Source organism: Berghia stephanieae, chromosome 13 (assembly GCF_034508935.2).
Source record: "Berghia stephanieae isolate SIO BIC M18660-M18661 chromosome 13, UCSD_Bste_1.3, whole genome shotgun sequence".
Lineage (NCBI taxonomy): Eukaryota > Metazoa > Mollusca > Gastropoda > Nudibranchia > Aeolidiidae > Berghia > Berghia stephanieae.
The window spans coordinates 30,805,987-30,813,486 of record NC_088372.1 but is presented as its reverse complement, the minus strand read 5'-3'; the positions used below and the strand labels follow the sequence as shown (position 1 = coordinate 30,813,486).

General features: G+C 35.0%; 1 protein-coding gene across 5 annotated transcripts in view; it reads left to right on the top strand.

The window, feature by feature from the left end:
* The window catches only part of LOC144958833 (solute carrier family 49 member 4 homolog), a 14,010-nt gene that overhangs the window by 83 nt on the left and 6,427 nt on the right, over positions 1-7,500 (top strand). The window contains exon 1 of one of the 5 annotated variants that reach the window (XM_078891061.1): positions 1-34. This exon is cut by the window's left edge and continues 83 nt beyond it. The gene's annotated coding sequence lies outside the window, so the exon portion shown is untranslated. Of the gene's footprint in view, positions 195-4,784; positions 4,922-6,831; positions 6,959-7,500 lie in introns of those variants that run through there. The other 4 variants (XM_078891062.1, XM_078891064.1, XM_078891060.1 and 1 more) reach the window with 4 other exon arrangements.

The window sequence follows — 7,500 nt, the reverse complement described above, 5'->3', positions numbered from 1 at the left end:
AACGATCTAAAGAGGTTTTTTCACTTGAGACCAGGTCAGCCCCGAAGTAATTTCCGTGTAAATTTCAATTTTGAGACTAACAACAGGATTTCATTTTCCTTTTTTTCCTTTCCTCATTTCTAAAGGATTGTGTTATGGACAAAATGTCTTATCTTTGAATATTAAAGTGAAAATTAATTTGACACAGACAGGAGGTGAGATAACTTGAGTTTTTATATAGCGCAATATCCACTAAACGTGCTCAAAGCGCTTTACAAGGGGACCCTGGCCAACAGCAACACTTAACATAATATGGGCCGCGACATGACGTCTGTTAGGCGATATTACAATCTTTTTTAGGACAGAGAGAACGCTGTTAACGGCCAATTACTCATTCATTTTACAACAGAGTACGATGAGAGAGTGAGTAAAGAGTCTTTTTCCAAGGATTCAAATATGCGCCGACCGAGGCTCGAACCCAGGACCTTCTGATCTGAAAGCGAGTTTCATACCACAAGACCGCATAGCCGCAAATAGGATTCAATAGTCTGATATCACGTCGCCCAGCAACGGCGGCCATATTGGTTCTAAACAAAGAAAATCGGTATTTTTTATTCTTCATGCTGGCTAGAACTTTTTCGCATGTCATGTGATCAGAATGTATAAAAGTCAAAACATGATCAGATTAATAATGTCTTTCTCCTCTGGACACACCTTTATGCTCGTCGGAGAAGTATTTCATATGGGCGTCCGCCATTATTCCGATAGTTTAGAACCAGTTACTAAGTTACTATGCGTCATTACGAGGGAAGTGACGTCACGACTATTGAAGCCTATTGGATCGTGGTAGTATAATCAGTTCTGTCGCACCGCACTACGAAAGAAAAACAACAACAAACCCCTTATAGATAGAATGCGCTTGGCCAAGGAGTTCACAACATTGCCATCCGGAAGTATAACGGACCAACACACAAACTCTGTGTAACCATGAACTTTTATAGTCTGGTTAATACAGTTTAGTGAGAACAACTCACAAACGCGGATGGCAAAAACAATAACAAAGGCCTGAGTAACGTCATCTGCATACTAGCTATAGATTTTACAACGTTTGGTCAGACAACTCTGTCTTCAAATATCGATCGATTAAAATTAACCTTCATCTTGGCAAAACTCTCAAACCCGAGACTTCGCAAAGTCTGAGGTTTGAGAGATTTTGCCAAAATGAGGGTTATTTTAATCGATCGACATGTGAAGATATAATTTTCTGGCCAAACTTTTAAAATGTTATTTTTCTAGAATCCTGCAGAGTATATCAAAGGAAAATATATTTAGCTTTAAAGCCGATAAAATCTGCGAACACGGTAAGTATGTAGGTATATCTAAGCAATAGTTCAAAGTTCTTCCAGCGCCCCAAGATGGTATTATTTTGACAATGGCAAAAAAAAAAAAAATAATATATATATATATATATATATATATATATATATATATATATATATATATATATATATATATGATTGTTGGTGGGTACTTGTAGGTACGAAAGTGCTCGATAATGGTGGTTAGAGCTAATATATAATGCAAATTTTCAATCACATTTTTGTGGCCGAGACGACTCGTTTCTGTGTTTTTTACACTTCTTCAGTCGGCGTAATCCATTGTAATGTCCGTAGAAAAGTTTTGAGTAAGAACTTTTCTACGGACATTACAATGGATTACGCCGACTGAAGAAGTGTAAAAAACACAGAAACGAGTCGTCTCGGCCACAAAAATGTGAGTGAAAATTTGCATTATATATATATATATATATATATATATATATATATATATATATATATATATATATATATAGATATATATAAATATATCAATCAATCAATCAATCAATCAATCAATGAATTAAAAAAATAAATACATTAATTAAAGGATTTTAAAAATTAAATGGGACAAATTGACGTGCACTCATTCGCTGATTGTTGTAATGGACATCTCAAAATAACGCAAATTATTGTCAGACAAAGCAAGAAAGAAAAATAGAAGGAGAAAAAATTCCTCGACTGAGGATCGAACCTCAGACCTCGATTTCAAATCGAGGCAGACTGATTTTTTGGGAGAAGTTTTTTTTTTTTATCTTGTAAAATTACACGGATCGCCCCAACACTACGTGCACTTATTTGCAGGTCTGATAACCCAATTCCTTATGGACTCATCATGTTGTAATGGGAATCTCAAAAAATAACGCAAAATATTGTCTATTACTACAATGCTCCATAAGCGGGTTCGGATGTCATACCTGCATATTATGTGTAACTTAACTTGAGCTTTTATATAGCGCACAATATCCACTAAACGTGCTCAAAGCGCTTTACGAAGCCATCGTTTACATATAGTCTGATACTAGAACCCTCGAGGACTGGCAGTTTGACGTCATTTTTTTAGGTTTGTATAGCGTCTAGTGAGTTGTTAGTAGAGCTCAAGGAAACAAGTTATTTCATTGGTTGAACCATTAAATACAACTCACAATTTGTTTTCTTTGTGGCAAAAGACTGGCATTTTGATGTCATTTTTTGGTCAGTGTCAGGCTATAACTTTAAGATGGCTACAATTTAACGCACGCAACTTTTTATTTTTTTTAACTTTTTATTTTACAACGAATAATATAAACGTTGGTAGTTAAGTATACTTTTCTTTATGTAAAATGGGTCACATATTAACCACACTAAAAAAAAATCAATGCAGGACTCATGACCCGTACATCTCAATCAATTTAGTACCGGTAGTAAAATTCAGATGACCACTAGACTGTGTATCTATTATTAACACTTAACCCTCTCCTTACTAACCATAGTAAAATCGTCACATTCGTTACGATGAAAGTGACAATGTTCTCATTCTGATTCTTCGTGTACATCACAAAATGTAAAGAAATGCTTTGATTACGGCTTTAAATACTAAACACTGTGTTGTAGAGCACATTTTTCTGAACACCATTCTGTATAGAATGCACTTGTTACATTTTTTATTTGAGTAAGAAAAGTCTATTTTTGTGTCGGGTGGGTGTGCAGTTTTGGGGAAAATTCTAAAAATGGCTGGTAAGGTGAGTGAGAGTTAATCACATCGCACGAATTAACTTCTAGTTTCTTCCTCTACTCATACATAAATAGCAAGGCGAATTGATTTCAAGCTTACAATGATAATTTTTACGTCGGATAATCAAGCATTAAATATAACTAAAATTAGATTTTAGAAAGAAGTATTATTTAAGTATAGATCTATCTGTAAATGTCTTTTATTCAGAGATAACGAAATCAGAACTGATTGAGGGGTAGAATAGTTATTGTTTTTTGCCATCCATGTTGACGAATAATTCTCACTATACTGTATTAATCAGACTACAAACGTTTAAGGTTACACATAGTTTTGTGTGTTGGTCAGTTTTATCTGCGGATGGCAATGTTGTGAGTTTCTTAACCAAGTGCACAGCATCTATATTATGTGTCTACTACCAGTATGCCATTTGTTGGCAATTGGATTCAATAGTCTGATGTCATGCCGCCCGGCAACGGCGGCCATCTTGGTTCTAAACAAAGAAAATCATTACTTTTTATTCTTCATGCTGGCAAGAACTTTTCATATGCCTTGTGATCAGAATGTGTAAAAGTCAAAACATGATCAAATTTATGGGTTTTTCCCCCTCTGAATACGCTTTTATGCTCGCCGGAGAAATATTTCTTACGGCGTCCGCCATTGTTCCGATAGTTTAGAGCCAGTGTTACTAAGTTACCATGCGTCATTAGGAAGGAAGTGACGTTACGACTGTTGAAAACAAAATAATGACCCCCCCTCCCCCCACCCCGACCCTCACCTGTTGCCACTTATCCAGGCGTGCGGTTACTGTCTATGTCACATTAATTCATTCAAAGAATACAATTCTCAAACAGAACATGTTAACCCACTTTAATTGATTTGTAAATGGTCCATATACAAAACAAATACAAAGACGAATAATGATAGTCACATGGACTTTATACAAATTCATATTCACGTGATCATCAATACTTCCTGCTGTTCCATCCATTATTCTCTCTTTATGGATAGAACGATAGTTGACGTCACTCAGGTCTTTGTTAATGTTTTTTGCCATCCATGTTTATGAGTAATTTTCACCAAACTGTATTAACCAGACTATAGACGTTTAAGGTTACACACATTTTAAAGAATTTGTTGTTGTTGTTGTTGTCGTTGTTGTTGGTAGCTTACAATACGGAGTGCTAATATCGATTAACGTCCACTCACAATCGACATAATAATACACGGACAGCCAGCTTGGAATGAACATGTTATACGGGTTGCCAGATTAATTTTGTAAACATTGCCAAACGTGTCATCGACTTCAAAGGTCTAAAGAGATGTCAAATATTTCCAGGAATCTCTTCCTGATGAAATACGCATTAAAGTATAATTTTTTTTTTCATTCAAGCATAGAATTTTTCCATTTCTTGTTAATTTAGTGGTGAAAATTAGTTATCTACTTCATGTAAATAGAGCATATCTATCTATTAGATATATAAAATAGAGTGGTATGAGAACAATTAAAGTTTAAAAAATGCTAAATACAATTTTTCTAAGCCGAACGGCTTAAAAAGAACAAAACATATATAGAAACAAAAACAACAACAACAACAAAATCCTACCAAAAACGCCAAAATGACAACCGTATATATCGCACTGAGTAATGATTATCACGAGAGAGTCAATTTATCATAGTTGTGTTACATAAATCCAGTCACATTCGTTTGTTGCAGCACGAAATTATTCTTGTCTTACAAAGCGTATCTATGTTTTCTTTCTTTCTTTCTTCAAATTGACTTAACTAATACTCTAACTCTTTCGAAGAGATGTGGAGTGACAACTCCAAAGGATAATTTCGACAATGACGGAGGTAATTTTATATATATATATATATATATACATATATATATATATATATATATATAAATATATATATATATATATATATATATATATATATATATATATATATATATATATATATATATATGAGTGTTGGTGGGTATTCGTAGGTACGAAAGAGCTCGATAATGATGGTTAGAGCTAATATAGAATACAAATTGTCACTCACATTTTTTGTGGCCGAGACGTTCGTTTCTGTGTTTCTTTACACGTCCTCAGTCGGCGTAATCCTTAATAATGTCCGAAGAAAAAAATTCTTACTCCAAACGAATTGCTTGTTCTTGGTTCCGGACACAACGGAACCAAGAACAAGCAATTCGCATGGAGTAAGAATTTTTTCTTCGGACATTATTAAGGATTACGCCGACTGAGGACGTGTACAGAAACACAGAAACGAACGTCTCGACCACAAAAAATGTGAGTGACAATTTGTTTTCTATATATATATATATATATATATATATATATATATATATATATATATATATATATATATATAGAGAGAGAGAGAGAGAGAGAGAGAGAGTATGCGCTTGGCTAAGAAGCTCATAACATTGCCATCCGGAAGTATAACGAACCAACACACAAAACTGTGTGTATCCATGACCGTTTATAGTCGGGTTATTACAGTTCAGTGAGCATTACTCATAAACGCGGATGGCAAAAAACAATAACAAAGACCTGAGTAACGTCATCTTCGAACTATCTACAGTTTGAAGATGACGTCATTCGGGTCTTTGTTATTATTTTTTGCCATCCGCGTTTATGAGTAATTCTCACTGAACTGTATTAACCTAACTATAAACGTTCATGGATACACACAGTTTTGTGTGTTGGTCCGTTTTACTTCCGGATGTCAATGTTATGAGCTTCTCACCCAAGCGCATACTATCTATAACAACAAATTTTCTTTCAATTTTGTTGTGATTTACAAATGAAACCAGAATTAGAACATTGTCGGTTGTATCTTGACGAACGTGTCGTGACGATTTTCCGATGGTTGGTAAGGAGAGGGTTAAATCAATAGATCGATATTTGAAGGAAGAGTTTTCTGGCCAAATGTTAAATACGTTTTATTCCATAGTTCGGCAGTTAACTAGTCAAGCCCGTATAATAACCTTATCACTTATCACATACTTTGATGTATTTACGGCACTGTGTAGTGTAGTAGTTTAGAGTAGTAGTAGTGCAGTGTGTAGTTGGGATAACATGCATAGCTATCTGCTGACTGGTGATCGGAGTTGTAAAGATAGTATGCACTTGGCTGAGAAGCTCATAACATTGCCATCCGGAAGTATAACGGACCAACACACAAAACTGTGTGTATCCATGAACGTTTATAGTCAGGTTAATACAGTTCAGTGAGCATTACTCATAAACGCGGATGGCAAAAAACAATAACAAAGACCTGAGTGACGTCATCTGCATACTTTCTATAGATAGAACGAAGTTGACGTCACCCGGTTCTTTGTTATTATTTTTCTCTTTTTTTTCTGCCATCCATGTTTATGAGTAGTTCTCATTAAGTTGTATTATCCAGACAATAAACGTTTAAGGTTACACATCAGTTTGTGTGTTGGTCCGTTATACTTCCGGATGACAATGTTGTGAGCTTCTTAGCCAAGCGCACAGTATTTATAGATAGTATGCAGATGACGTCACTCAGGCCTTTGTTATTGTTTTTGCCATCCGCGTTTGTGAGTTGTTCTCACTAAACTGTATTAACCAGACTATAAAAGTTCATGGTTACACAGAGTTTGTGTGTTGGTCCGTTATACTTCCGGATGGCGATGTTGTGAACTCCTTGGCCAACTGCATTCTATCTATAATATATTGGCTTTGTTTATAGAAGGAACGAAATTGTCGTCACTCAGCTCTTTGTTATTGTTTTTAAAAAGCCATTTTTGGTGATTAGTTCTCACTAAGTTATATCAGTCAGACTATGAACGTTCATGGTTATACATAATTTTGTGTGTTGATACGTTTGATCAGACAGGCAGATGTCGTAAGTATTTTATTTAAACGCATGGCATCAATATTTGTTGAGTACTATGGTTTCTGATATATTATGTGTCGTGGTGGTCTTAACTTGTTGTTATGTTGTCGAGGCAATGAGAGAGATAAATAGATATATTGAGATAGAGAGAAGAGAGAGAGAGAGAGAGAGAGAGAGAGAGAGAGAGAGACACACACGCACACACATTCAGAGAGAGAGAGAGAGAGAGAGAGAGAGAGAGAGAGAGAGAGAGAGAGTCAATGATAATGATTGAATGTACAACATCAAGATATTTAAATATAGAGTCAAAGAGCTCAAGATTCTTTCTTACAATTTTAATTGATTATGATAAATTCCAAATCGAAAAATCAAAGCAAAAAGCTAATTAATAATAATATCATGGTCCTGGTTCTACGATTGAGTTTATCATCCATGCCTATTTATTGTGCACACACACACATACACACACATACACACACACACACACTTTCAGTTATTACTCAAAGAAAAAAAACCCCATCAATATCGAATAAATGCAAAACATTGATAGT